Source organism: Quercus lobata, chromosome 9 (genome assembly GCF_001633185.2).
Source record: "Quercus lobata isolate SW786 chromosome 9, ValleyOak3.0 Primary Assembly, whole genome shotgun sequence".
NCBI classification, from domain to species: Eukaryota; Viridiplantae; Streptophyta; class Magnoliopsida; order Fagales; family Fagaceae; genus Quercus; species Quercus lobata.
In genome coordinates this window covers 3,944,925-3,959,378 of record NC_044912.1, presented here as the reverse complement: position 1 = coordinate 3,959,378, position 14,454 = coordinate 3,944,925, and positions in this window count along the sequence as shown.

Below are 14,454 nucleotides of genomic sequence, written 5' to 3'. Positions count from 1 at the left end.
TCCACCCAAGGAGGGTCTGTGTGGAAAGTGTACGTGGATGGGGCTGCAAACCAGAGGGGGGCCGGATTGGGATTGGTTTTGGTGTCCCCTGAAGAGGTCATCATAGAGAAATCGTTAAGGCTAGGGTTCTCGGCTACTAACAATGAATCAGAGTACGAAGCTTTGATAATGGGAATGAGCATGGTCCGTAAAATGGGTGTAAAGGCGGTGAAACTGTTCTCGGACTCAAGGCTGGTCGTCGGCCAGGTTACCGGAGAATTGGAGGCTAGAGACCCAAGGATGCAAGGATACCTGGACCGGGTTAGGCAAATGCGAACTGAGTTCGAATCTTTCGACGTATTACATATTCCACGAGGGGAGAATACCCACGCTGATTCCTTGGCGACCCTCGCCACCTCCTCAGTACAAAATTTCCCTCGAATAATTATCGTCGAAGACTTGTGTACTCCCACTTCACCAGAAAAGGAGGTTTGCCAAATCCGTCAAGTTAATTCATCGCCAAATTGGATGGACCCTATATTAAAATTTCTCGAAAGTGACACATTGCCCGAGGATAAGGTGGAAGCCGAGAAAGTACGAAGAAGAGCACCTCGGTACTGGTTATCCGAGGATAAAAAGCTGTACAGACGGTCTTTCTCTGGACCATACTTGCTCTGTGTGTCTCCTGAGACAGCAGAATCAATCCTGGAAGAGTTGCATGAGGGCATTTGTGGGAGCCATACCGGAGGGAGGTCTCTATCATACCGAGCGCTAACGCAGGGCTATTGGTGGCCAAATATGCATAGAGAGGCGCAGGAGTATGTTAAGAAATGCGACTAGTGTCAAAGATATGCTCCAAATATCCACCAACCAGGAGGAGTTCTTAACCCTCTCTCAAGCCCTTGGCCTTTTGCGCAATGGGGACTGGACATTGTCGGCCCTTTTCCTAAAACTTTAGGAAACAAGAAGTACCTGCTGGTCGGCACAGACTATTTCACTAAATGGGTTGAAGCTGAGCCCTTAGCGAATATCAGGGACGTAGATGTGAAGAAGTTTGTCTGGAAGAACATTGTTACGCGATTTGGAATCCCACGAGCTCTTGTTTCGGACAATGGGCTCTAGTTCGATAGCAATGCCTTTAGGAAATATTGTTCAGAATTGGGAATAAGAAACAGATATTCCACTCCAGCTTATCCGCAAGGCAATGGGCAAGCTGAAGCTGTTAACAAAGTTATCGCCAATGGGCTTAAGAAGAGACTGGATGACGCGAAAGGAAAATGGGTGGAAGAACTGCCACATGTGCTTTGGACATATCGGACAACTCCCCGACGTTCGACGGGGGAAACTCCCTTTTCCATGACTTATGGGGCCGAGGCCATTATTCCCTTGGAAACTGGATTCCCAACGTTAAAGACCAGTGCATTCTCTTCAAGTGATAACGATGTGATGCTGGAAAAAATTTTAGACCTAATTGAAGAACGAAGGGAAAGCGCGATGGTTCGGCTGGCTTACTACCAACACAAACTCAAGCAAGGCTACGACAGCAACGTGAAGATGAGGCCGTTAGCCATAGGAGATCTGGTGCTGAGAAAAGTCCTGGGGGCCACTAAGAATCCAAATTGGGGAAAACTGGGACCCAATTGGGAGGGACCATATCGGATTACTTCTGTAGCAGGAATAGGGGCTTATTACCTAGAGGACCTAGATGAAAAATCTGTACTCCACCCTTGGAATGTAAATAATCTCAGAAGGTATTATTACTAGTAAGAAGTTTCAATTCAAATATTCTCTTTTAACTTATGCCAAATATGCATCCTGTAAATTTTGCATCCTGTCCTATCATACTGAATTGTTAAACAGAAACTAGGTTATGCCAGGTCCTCGGATCGCTAACTTAGTGAAAATTAACATCCTATCATATTGAATTGTTAAACAGAAACTAGGTTATGCCAGGTCCTCAGATCGCTAACTTAGTGGAAATTAACATCCTATCATACTGAATTGTTAAACAGAAACTAGGTTATGCCAGGTCCTCGGATCGCTAACTTAGTGGAAATTAACATCCTATCATATTGAATTGTTAAACAGAAACTAGGTTATGCCAGGTCCTCGGATCGCTAACTTAGTGGAAATTAACATCCTATCATATTGAATTGTTAAACAGAAATTAAGTTATGCTAGGTCCTCGGATCGCAAACTTAGTGGAAATTAACATCCTATCATATTGAATTGTTAAACAGAAACTAGGTTATGCCAGGTCCTCGGACCGCTAACTTAGTGGAAATTAACATCCTATCATATTGAATTGTTAAACAGAAACTAAGTTATGCTAGGTCCTCGGATCGCCAACTTAGTGGAAATTAACATCCTATTATATCAAACCGTTCAACAGAAACTAAGTTATGCTATGTCCTTGGATCGCAAACTTAGTGGAAATTAACATCATATCATTCATGCTGAATAGTTAAACAGAAACTAGGTTATGCCAGGTCCTCGGATCGCTAACTTAGTGGAAATTAACATCCTATTATATTGAATTGTTAAAACAGAAACTAAGCTATGATAGGTCCTCGGATCGCGAACTTGGTGGAAGTTAACATTTTATCGTTCATGCTGTGTTGGTAAACAGAAATTAAGTTATGCCAGATCCTTGGACCACAGCTCGGTAGAAATTGAGCTTCTAGGTTGTATATTGAAGTACTAAATGATGAATATAATTGTGATGAATTGTTCTAAATCATAAACTTGATGAAAGTAATGCCCTACGGACACTTGTTATGGAGTCAGAAAGAGAGAGCTTCGAATGCAAGATTGGTGTGTAATGAAAAAGGTGGCCAAAATGAGCCCATGCAAAATTACAACGACAAAGCAAAAGATTGTGAAGGTAACTTAGATCTGTCAGAACGATAATAAAGTAAACGATAAAGCCCTCCATTAAGTGTCTATTCAAAGTTACAAATATACTTCTCTACTTTCAATCATTAATACCCCCGGTTGGTAGAACCGTGGAATCCAATTCTTGTTGAAAGCCTTGTGAGGCCGTTTCTGCCTTCGAAGCAGTAGTGGATTTGTTTGGGGAAGCTCCTGGAGAGGAATTGCGAGGTAAAACCCCCTCATTAGGATTTATAGCAGGTAGAGGAGTGTCAGTCTGGCATGGTTGAGGAGCCGAGGAGCGTATCGCTTCGGGGTAATATATGTTCTCTGGCTTGCGTAGCTCAGACGAGGCTTCAACCCCAGCAACGTTAAGAGCCTCGTTCCAGGTTCTCGCGCAGTAGATACGGCACACCTCCGAAACCTCGGCTCTTAAAGCTTTCTCTATTTCAGCCACCCCAATTTCGTAGCCCCTTTGCTCGGCTTCATTCGTTGCCTGTTCGAACTTGCTTTTCGACTTCTCGGCTTGTTCTCTGAGTCTTTCGGCTTGCTCCCTCTGCTTCTGAGTTTCTTCTAAATGCTTCTTAAGAACAAGAACTTGCTCCTGAGTCTTCTTCAGCTCGGCATTCGCCTCGCGAAGAAGCTTTGCTTGTTCCTCGGCTTGCTTCTGATAGCCTTCTGATGTCAATTCGGCACTCTTGCGAGCTTCTTCTTCGGTCTGTAGTTTCTTCCTTGCGTCGACTAAATCCTGTTCGGATTTGGACAAGGTTTGTACAGCCGTTACCCTTCTTTTCCTTTCGCCATCTAGCTGATTGGAGCAAGCATTGAGCATCTCGTCTAGCTTGAAAGTATTTTGAATAATCTGTAAGAAATGGAGGGATGGGGCAGCATTATGGATTAATAAAAAATGCGCATGAGTAAGTAAAAGTTATCGAATGAAGCAGTGTAAAAGACAGCTTCTCACCATGCCCAAGTATCGCTTGTTGTCAAGGATAATTTGATTCTTCCTCATATTCCTTATCTCAGCCATATCCATTGGGAGCAATAAGGCCTCCTCTATGGCCGAGGCTACATGACACCCAATGCCGCCATTGTAGTCCCTTATAGAGGCATCGTCACGCAGGGGCTCCCCGCCGAGCATAGGAGCTGGCAGCCACGCTTGTGAATCAGGATGTGGGGAATCGGGTTTCTCATGACCCCGCGTGGCGGGGTGCCTAGTTTTCTACTGCTTTGCAGCTCGTTGGACATCTTCCTCTCGAATGGGATGAGACTTGCTCGCATCTGCCGCCTCCTTACCCTTCTGATCCCTGCGTTTTTCCTGCTCGGCAGCGCTGGGCAGCGCTGGTTGCTGAGATGGTCGAGGGGGATGGCGAGGAACGGGAGGGGAAGACCTGGCTGGGAGAGATGAAGCTGAGGATGGTACTGTCTTGGCAGGTACAGACTTTCCCGGTGGACCTTCCATCAGTTCCATCAAGCTTTTCTGAGATTTCCTTTGTATCCCCATCTCGTCAGGATTTTCTTCGGGGCTTATGGGCTGATTGAAAATCCCGAAATCGTCCGCGGATTCAGATACTGTTACGATGTTTTCCTTGTCTTTTCCCCCTTTCCTTCTCCTATTGGTTCCCTTTTTCTTAAGGGAAAATAAGGGTGAAGAAGGTCCCGCCGAGACGCTGGCCACGAAAAGAGGTTCTGTGAGAGGTGTGTGTTTGGGAAGTGGAATACCCTCTGGAACAATAAACCCTTCGTAGGCAACGCTGATATGATGAAGCCGAGGATCGCGTGCCCTAATCACGCACTTCGGTGCTTGAAAGCCAAAAGAAAGGGGGGTATAACCAAGAATTAAATGTGCTGCCCGTAACTGGCCATCAGCTTCGTTCACGTATATTTCAGCTTTCAATAAACTATCTAGGCTAGCCTTATTGACTAATCTGAGATTGGGCTTTGTATAGCGTCTATCTGCAAAACCGTTGATTCTAAAGTTAAAATTGAGATACACGAGAATAATAAAGGAAGGTAAAATGCGCTCGTGAGCTAACTAGCATAGGTCTATAACTTCGCACCCACCTGGTGTTCCCTCCACTGTGGGGCAAGGTAGACCATCATGCCATTCTCCAGAAAAAATAAGGAAATCTTCTTTTAGGTTCTTATTTGAAGTGGGGAGGCATTGAATTAGCCTTACTTCAGGATATCTCGATTTGAGATAATAGTCCTGGTCAGCTAGGCGATGGAGGCTGTACACCCAATTCACGTCGTGATGGGTTAGCTTTAGATCCATTCTCTGATTCAGAGCGTCTATACTTCCCAAAATCCTAAACATGTTGGGAGCACATTGAGTAGGGGATAGCCTAAAAAAGTTGAGGTAACCCCTGGTGATACTACCCATGGGAATGGTCATCCCGCCCTCAATAAAGGCAATCATGGGGATAACCACTTCCCCAGTTTGCCTGGCATCAACCCACTCCCCTTGGGCTGCATACCTCAACCCCACCGTTGGAGGAATCTTGTACTTAGAACGGAAGTTTCTAATACCCTCCTCGGAGTCAACAAGACGTCGAAAGGGATTTTTCTGTTTCCCCATTTTTCTAAAAAACTTAGTAGAAAAGGCTTTTTGGCTATAAACAAAAGTGGTAGAAGCTTCAAGGGGACTTACAGGTTCAAGGGAAGGACCTCGGACAGCGTACGATTATTTGTAATCGCCAGGAAAATAACGAAGACTGAAAGAAGGCAAATTCGATGTATAAGCTCTGGAACCACGTAGTCGTCAAAGGTAAGGTGCAGGTTTAGTTAGGGAATGCCTTTATAGTCATGTAAGGACTGTGAGCGGTAAAATTCCCGCTCACGAGATAAGAGGAATCCCTTGCCGTTCGATTTAGATCTCACCGTTGAACGTGGGAGACAAGAGAGTTGTCAGAATTTAATGCTGCCAAAATCAGGGTACTGAAGCGTCAGGGGCATGCCCCAAAACACGCTCAGGCGCAGGCTTATGACGTCAAAATCCACCTTTTCTCCCGAGGAATCGAAAAGTAGGATTTTGAGGGGCTATTGTGGGGACCGGTCGATTAATGGGCCCGTAGGGTTCGGAATTGATTCAGGGTTGTGGGGCCTGAAGCCCATCCAAGGACGCGTACCCATCCGAGGACGCCATACTCCTCGGCAGTATGCGTCCGAGGACGATCACGTCCGAGGACGATTGGGACGTGGTCTTACTGCGATCAGATCCCAGAATTAGGTCATCATAAAGGATAAGAGTAACCGACTACGGATGAAAGAGATAAGGCCAACAAATATCTGTAACAACAGCTGCCTCCGCATTAATGACCTCCTAACCAACTCTCTGGTCGCATTAATGTGGAGGTGATACCTGAATAGTAAGGAAGCAGCCTTACAGCTGCCCATAGGAAGTTCCCAGAGGAACGGGATGGGACAGGAAGAGATCCTCCGGACCCAACCTACACGTGTGCGGTAAGGATGGAGCGCAAAAGGGGGTATATAAACTAAAAGGAAAACATGAAAGAGGGGGGGGAGGGGACAGAAAAAAAAGCAGAAAAAAGAGAGGGAGAAGAGAAAAAAGGATTTGTACTAGTCATTAGGGAGAAATATCCAGGGTATCAACTGAAAAACCTTGAACGTTCATGAAAGTGAGTCTTTGGAGGGAAGATTACGGTTAACCTAGTTCTTTACACCCACGCTCTAAAAATCATATTGTCTGGGCCCTTTACGTACGAACCCAATACCGTTTTGGTTCGGTACCCAATTGTGTCCTTACAGTAGGTTATTACATATTGTTATTGGTAGGCAAAAAAGTTGTTTCATTGGTAAGTTTAAATTAGAACCAAAAAAATTCACCACCTATAATTTGTTATGAAAGTATTGTGAAAAATATTGTGGATATAGTAGTTCTTTTTTCACAATAACTTTATTTTTAGTTATAGTTGGTTCTAGTATGATATTTTCTCATTTAATTTCTTCCTATAAGGAATTAACACCTCAACAATTGTGGAAATATTATGCCAATCAATTTGAGATGCATAGTATGTGATTTATGTGATTTAGTCACAGAAGATATAAATCATAAGTTCTTTGTAAACTTAGAATTTTAGTTCGTAGTCAATGATGAAATTGGGCATTTTATCTACGAAGACTATAACATATTAACTAAGATGATTTGTCTTGATCATGGAAGTGGAGACTTCTAGTTGATATGTTGATATGTTTTTAGTTTCTAAAAAAAAAAATACATATCGAATTGGACCGCTGTGAGATTTATTATTCTACTAACGACTGTTAAATGAATAATAAATCTCACGACTTCTATTTACATAAACTCTCAATCCTGAGAGAATAATGAACTTGGTCATGAAGTGTAGGTTGCTTTAATAAATCAGAAGTGAGATCTAAAATCACAATCAAAACCTCAATATGTTGAGCGGCCACATTTAATGTTGAAGGAACATATATTCTCAAGATGAAATTCATAATCTCTTAATAGAGATATAAAATATTTCATTCAGATAAATTTAATGGGTTTGGTTATTCAAAGTGTTAGGCCTAACCACTTTAATAAGAAGTTACTAAAGTATATATTTATGAAATTGGATTTCATAAATATATGATGAATAACTTAAAGAATTAAAACAGGTACTCAAGGATTAAGATGTAGTAATTTTCAAAGTAGCAGTCAATTTTTATGACTTTGTATTATTACGAATATTTTAGTGAAGAGGTTGAACGTATAATAAAGTCTTGGGATATAATTTATTAATAAGGCCTAGAGTGCAATTATATTTATATAGTGATATTAAATATAATTAATGGTAATTTTAGATTTGTCAAGAGTTAATAGAAATGCCCAAAACCCATTGGAGCTAGTGTCTTATTTGTCCCTTTTGGTCCCACTCCAAGTCACATACTAAAACCTAATTGGAATGGCCCAAAAGGCTAGTCCAATTAGATAATTAGTTATATAAGGAGAGAAACATACAAAATTTTGTAATGAATGAAAATAGTGTGTATGTGAGTGTAAGTCACTCTCTTATTCTCCCTTGAACACATATGTATAAATTGATTGAGAGCTTGGGCATAAGTGGAATTGAAGTGAAGATTAAAAATATTTCCAAGTACTTTTAATCTTTAGTTTTGATTTTCACCGCACCAAGGTACACTTTTTTGTTCTTAAATTCTGAAATTTACATAGTATATGTTATTAATTGTGAATGAAGTAGATCCATTAATTTTTTGCTGCGAATGTTTTGTATGCGATACAAACTATGTTTTTCCTACACCAAGAACCTTTGTAGTTCTTTTTTATTGGAAGGAGGTTTAGCCTTCATGATTGCCTTGGCTTTGTTTTGGTCTATCTCAATTCCTCTATTATGCACAAGAAGACCTAGAAAATTTCCTACTTGCACTCCAAAGGCACATTTAAGAGGACTCATTTTCAATTGATGTTTTCTCATCCTCAAAAAGGCTTTTTCTAGGTCTTATAGATGGGTATTTAATTCTTAAGATTTAACAACCACATCATCTATATAAACTTCCATAAACTTTCCAATCATGTCATGGAAAATTAAATTCATGGGTCGCTGATAAGTCCCACTGGCATTTTTTAAGCCAAATGGCATTACTACCCATTCAAACTTTCCGATACGCATTTTGCAAAGAACATACTTTGTCCTATTTTATTCTCAAGAGTATAATTTATTGCTTTGTCTTCAGCTAGTTTAATGGCCCTTAATTTCCCTAGAGTAAGTGAAGTACTTATCACTAACTGGTTCCTCAACTATATATGGCATTTGTTGCTCTACGATGTTGTCTTCAACCCATTCCTTGCCAATTTCTTGGCCAATAACATCTTTTCCAGCAAAACATGGTTGTTCTTCAGCCATTTCCACCCTTGTTGGCTTGCCATTGTAATCAAACTTTGTCAGTTTCAAAATTCCAACATTTTTTATATATAATTGAGCATCAATTGTATTTTTACATGCATTGAATGGCCTGTTATCAGCCTTCACCATCTCAATAGAATTATCATCATTCCAAAAAATTAGAAATTGATGTAGGGAGGAAGGGATCACCCAATTTGAATGTATCCATTCCCTTCCTAACAAGGCATTGTAAGCTACCTTAGTATGAACAACAAAGAAGGCAACATTTGTAATCTTATTCCCCTCCTCTAGTTTTAGTAGATTCACTAGCAAACCACTGACTAAAACATCTAATTGAATTAAATTTGCCTCTATTTTATTGTTTTTTTTTCAACATTCCCTAAGGAAAAATATTAACTGCAGCACCATTATCTACTAAAACTCCATTAATAGGTTTTCCATCCATATGAACTTTAATGAATAGAGGCTTCAAATGTTGTGACATTCTTTTAGATGGTTTCTTAAAAATAATTTTACATGGTGGGAATTCTAGCCCTGCCTTTGCTTTAGGTTCCAAATTCTCCATCTCTTCATCTATTAGTAGGATATGACATGCCCACTGAGCATTTTAGCCTTTAGAATTAAAGTCATCATTTTTAGTAATGTTCTATTTTGCCATAAAATCTATTGGCAGTGTGACCACATTGCATTCCACATTACTGGAATTTCATTTTCTTTGTTCAAATTTGAGTTCCTCTCCAAACTCATTGAATGCTTCCAAATCATCCAAGTCTTCAATATCTTCAAAGGCTTCTATCATATCTGCATCTCCAAATTCCTCCAAAAACTCGCTTCCTTTAATCTCCTCTGATAGGCCAAAAATGTATTGACCCATTGTGATGAATTAATTGATTAATTAGCCAAGTTTATTAATTAATCAAATTAACATGCAAACATGTGGTAGCATAAACAAATCACCAATTAAACTAAGTATGTAGCAGAAAATAAATTGACACGGTGATTTGTTTACGAATGGGGAAAACCAACAGGGCAAAAACCTCATCGGGTGATTTTAAGGTCATTACTCCCGAAATTCCACTATCATCACAACAAGCGGTTACAAGTAAAGGAACCCTAGTACCTTATATCAATCTACAGTTGAACCCTTATCCCAATACCCAATTGGACTTGTTCAGTAGTGTCAAATTCTCCTTTCAATGCACAGCTCCCAGTATATGACTAACCGATTGCGTGGATCCCAGTATGCGACTTCAATCATCAATTAGAGAAAGTTATTGGTTGCAAAGTTCTTCAGTTCATCCCTACGATGAAGATCAAGAAGATGCTTGGTCACAAAACCCTATGGCACACAAACACAGCAACTTCTTCACAACAATGATGAACTAGGGCAAATTCTGTCTCCAGTCACAATTTACTTAAACAAACTTTGCTCAATAATTGTGTAACTGATGAACTCTTTGACAGCCCTTAAAATAATCATTTTATATGTCTAGGGTTGTGAGAAAAGAAAGCCCAAACACAAACATGAATTGGAGTCAAAACAGAACTGAAAATTTGTTTTTTATAAACCTCGACAGATACCTTATCTATCAAGCTGCTGTCGAGTCACGGGGCTAAATAGCTCTTTAAGCTCGATAGATGGCTAGCTGTCGAGCTAGTTGTCGAGCTTTAATGACAAGCACTTTTCAGCTTGAATATTAGACAGACTTGCATAGCTTCATCTCTCTAATTTCTTGTGATCTTGTCGCACAAGTTCTTGGTTCCCTTTTTTAGGTAAATCTTGAACCATTTCACTTTGTGTGCGTTGCTTTGGTTCAAACATTCTTTGCTGCATATTATTATCAATTTTGGCTCTTCGCATACAGGTTTTATTTTCTATCAACCGAATAGTACTCGGTGATGTCTTCACATATTTAGAAGTTAATGTGCCTCATTTTTGCTATATTTCAACTTTAATCTCTTCTATCTTGTTAAGTGGTGCATCATCAAAACTTTCAAGAGTTTGTATTAGCTCTTATGACTTATAAATTTGCCATCTAAGCCAACGTCTCCTTTGGGTTCTTGTCATTTGTGGAAAATATGGGTTTTATCCATATTTGAAATGACGCTTTTGTGGTGGTTTATCACTAATAGATTCCGTGGAGTACCATTTATTTGGCTCCCCTATTGGAGGTTTGAAGTTGTGAAGCTGTTTTGGCCTCTCTACTCTTGAAAAAACTGATTCAACTTTTTCAAGTTCAATAATTGGCCCAAAATCAATATCACTTAGAGAAGGGTATATCCTAACAGCCACTTTTCCAAAAACTTGCGCCATCATGCGACAACAACGCTCACATAGGCAATCATCTTCATCATAATCAAAAACTCGATCATTTGAAAAAGAATTATGCCTTTGTAAGGCTTCTTTAAAAGTTGTAGGCCTTTGTTGTTCTACCATTTTAGCCTTTCCCTTGTTTGTTTGAACATTCTTGCCCTAAAAGAAGTTTTTTTTGCCATGCGAGCCATATTTACTTACTCACATAGAAGATCCTTCATTGATTTTCAGTCTCTTCATCCCTTAGGTGAGGTGCAATGATTGTTTACCCTACACGTTAACACATTAATATTTTATATACATTAAATTTTGAGTTCTCATCACTTTTTAAGCCATTAATCAAAGATTCAAAATCAGCTGAAATCATATTTAAATCATGCAAAGGTGGAAAGGAATCAATATCTGCTTTCATATTCTCGTTAGGCTTTTCAAGGAATTTCAAGATTCCTCTTTCAATTTTATCTTGAATAACATTCCTTAAAGTTACACAATATATATATATATATATATATTTTTTTTTTTTTTAATGTGTAAAAGCATTATGACACTTACAGTAATCCCTACCACGTGTTTCTGCCTTTGTTGGGATTTTGTGTCTGCCTACCAACTTTATCAACTTGGCCTCTAACAACAAATCAAAGATTTCACTAGACTTCTCTATGTCAAATGAGTAATCTCTTATAGGTGCTGAGAATTTATTTTTTGACTTAGCCTTAATGTTTTTCTTATCTAGTGCATCACATAATTGGGGATAATGACCTATAAACTCTACAATGTCTACTTCGTAATTAGGGTCATAAAAACAAGTCCCATGTGTAGAATTATTCATGTTTCTTTCTTCTTTAATAAGACTCTCATATGTAGAAGCCCTATCAGACAATTCATACAGATCAAAGAATGTCACCCCTTTGAATTTTTTCCTAAATTCGAAATTTAAACCCTTTATTGCAAACTTGACATATTCTTTCTCTAGGAGAATAATTTGACAACGAATGCAGGCTCTTTTAAACCACATGATAAATTGTTCTACAGTCTCATCTATCCTTTGTCTTAATTTGGCCAGATCAGCAATTGACAATCTCAAATCTGTGTGAGAGAAATGTGTTTGGAATTTGCCCTCTAGTTTAGCCCATGAATTTGGAGAGTTAGGAGATAAAGATGTCTACTAGGCAAACGCCTGCCTAGTCAAAGAGCTTGGGAATAGCTTCATCTTACAATTTTCATTATTTGAGACCTCTCCACACTATGTTGTGAATTTGGACATATGTTCTAGTACAATCTTATCATCTTCTCCAGAAAATGTAGAAAATTCTAGGATTCTAAACCCTCTCAAATATGGTTCTCTATCAATCCACTCTGGATATGGCATCCTATAAATTGGTCTATGTCTTTGAAATGCTGGACCATTTGTATGTTCCAAAATTTCTAAGATTTGGACCACTCTATTGTGGACTTCTTCATTATGACCATTATAATTTTGTGCATCCACTTGATTTCATTCTAAATTATTTGTTTGATCTCAAATTGATCATTATGATGATTATTTCTTCCCATGGCCATTCTATTGTTTTCAACCCTTTGCCTTCATTGCGCAAGTCTAAGTTTATGTTTGGTAATTATTTTTTTCCCTTATTTTTTATTTCCAAAAACAATTTTCTATTTTTAAAATTTAAAAACTTGTTTGGCAACCCAAAATGAATTGAAAACAAAAACTGTTCTCAAAACTTAATTTGTGAAGGAAACTGAAAACATGCAAAAGACTATTTTCAGTTTCTAATTTTGAAAAGTCACTGAAAATACGCATTTAATTTAATGAATCTGTCTCATTTAATGAGTTTGCATTAGAGTTCAAATCCAAGTAACAACATATTTTAGTATTTTCTATTTTTTTCTTCAATTTTTTTTTTTATTTATTTCAACTAATCAAACATGTTCTTTATTTCAAAAATACAAGAAAATTGTTTTTTTCTTTATATTCCCAAAAACAAGTTTTGAAAAATAGAAAACAAAAAGTGTTACCAAACATAACCTAAGATTTGCTCTATTTCTATTAGCATTATCCATTCTTTGAAATTGCTAAAATTGAGTCATTTCATGGCCAAATCCATTTTCTTGAACATTGCCAAACTTGTTATCCATAAATGGTTCTAGGTTTCCATTATTCATGGGGAAATCATTGTAGTCATCTAAAAAAATTTCTACTGGGTTATTATTAACCCTTTGAGGAACTCCATTGCAATGATTGTTTCTCATGCAATGGTTATTTCCTCAACGAGGGAAATCAATGCAGTGATTACCTTCTCCTCTAAGTTGGATATCCATTTGGATGGGTGTTTCAACCCTCGAAATATCTATTCGGCGACCATTTTATGTTCTCATTGGAACATTCACATGATCATTATTCTCATTTCTGTGAGAATTTTCATTATGAAGGACATTTTTTGTTCTTGGTGGGTTTAATCAAATGAAGGATACTCTCCATTCTTGGGGGATTCTCTGTAAAAGGGTTCCTAATCCTAAAGGAACTTCCATATTTTGGACATTCTCAAATAAAGGATTATTATTCACTCCTAGACCTATTCCACTAACAAAATCGTTACTTGTTCCTATGTCTGGCTGATTTAAGGGTCTATCTCTACCTATTGCATCAATGACTTGATTAACCAAATGTTGGTTTTCTTTAAGTTGTTTCATCTCATCACTCATGTGGTCAAAGCATGCAACTACATCATCTTTCGTTTTGTTGGGTTATAAATTGACCCCAGTTAATTAATTTAATTACCTAAGTTGATTAATTAGGTCAAATTACATACAAATCATGGAGGAACCAAAAAATCACTAAATAAACTAATATACAATGGAAATTAAAGAACACGACGATTTATTAATTAATGGGGAAAACCTCTCACAAAGCAAAAACTCTTCTAAGTGAATTTCAGATCACCATTCCTAAGAATCCACTAATCAAGAACAAGCGGTTATAAGTATAAAAAATCTCATCACTACCCTGGACTATCCCAAAACACCAACCCACAATTGAACCTTTACTCCAATACCCAATTGGACTTGATCTTGTAGAAAACTTTTTCACATGCACAAATCCTAGTACGTGACTAACTCCGACAACTTGATTGACTATTGTTGGTCGAAAAGTTCTTCACTTCAAAGCACGTTGAAGATCAGGAAGCACTTGGTTACAAAACCCTAAGACGTACAAAATGCAGTAGCTTCTCACAGAGTGTATGAGTACTCTAATTGAGTCTGTGTCTTTGATGACTTTGAAATGAACCTTTTTATGGTCTAGGGTTGTAGAGAGAGCCTTAATCATCCAAGTCATCATGGGCGAAATTTTAGATCTGAGAATTCTGAAATCATAATCCTTGATTGATCGAGCTTATGTAGAGC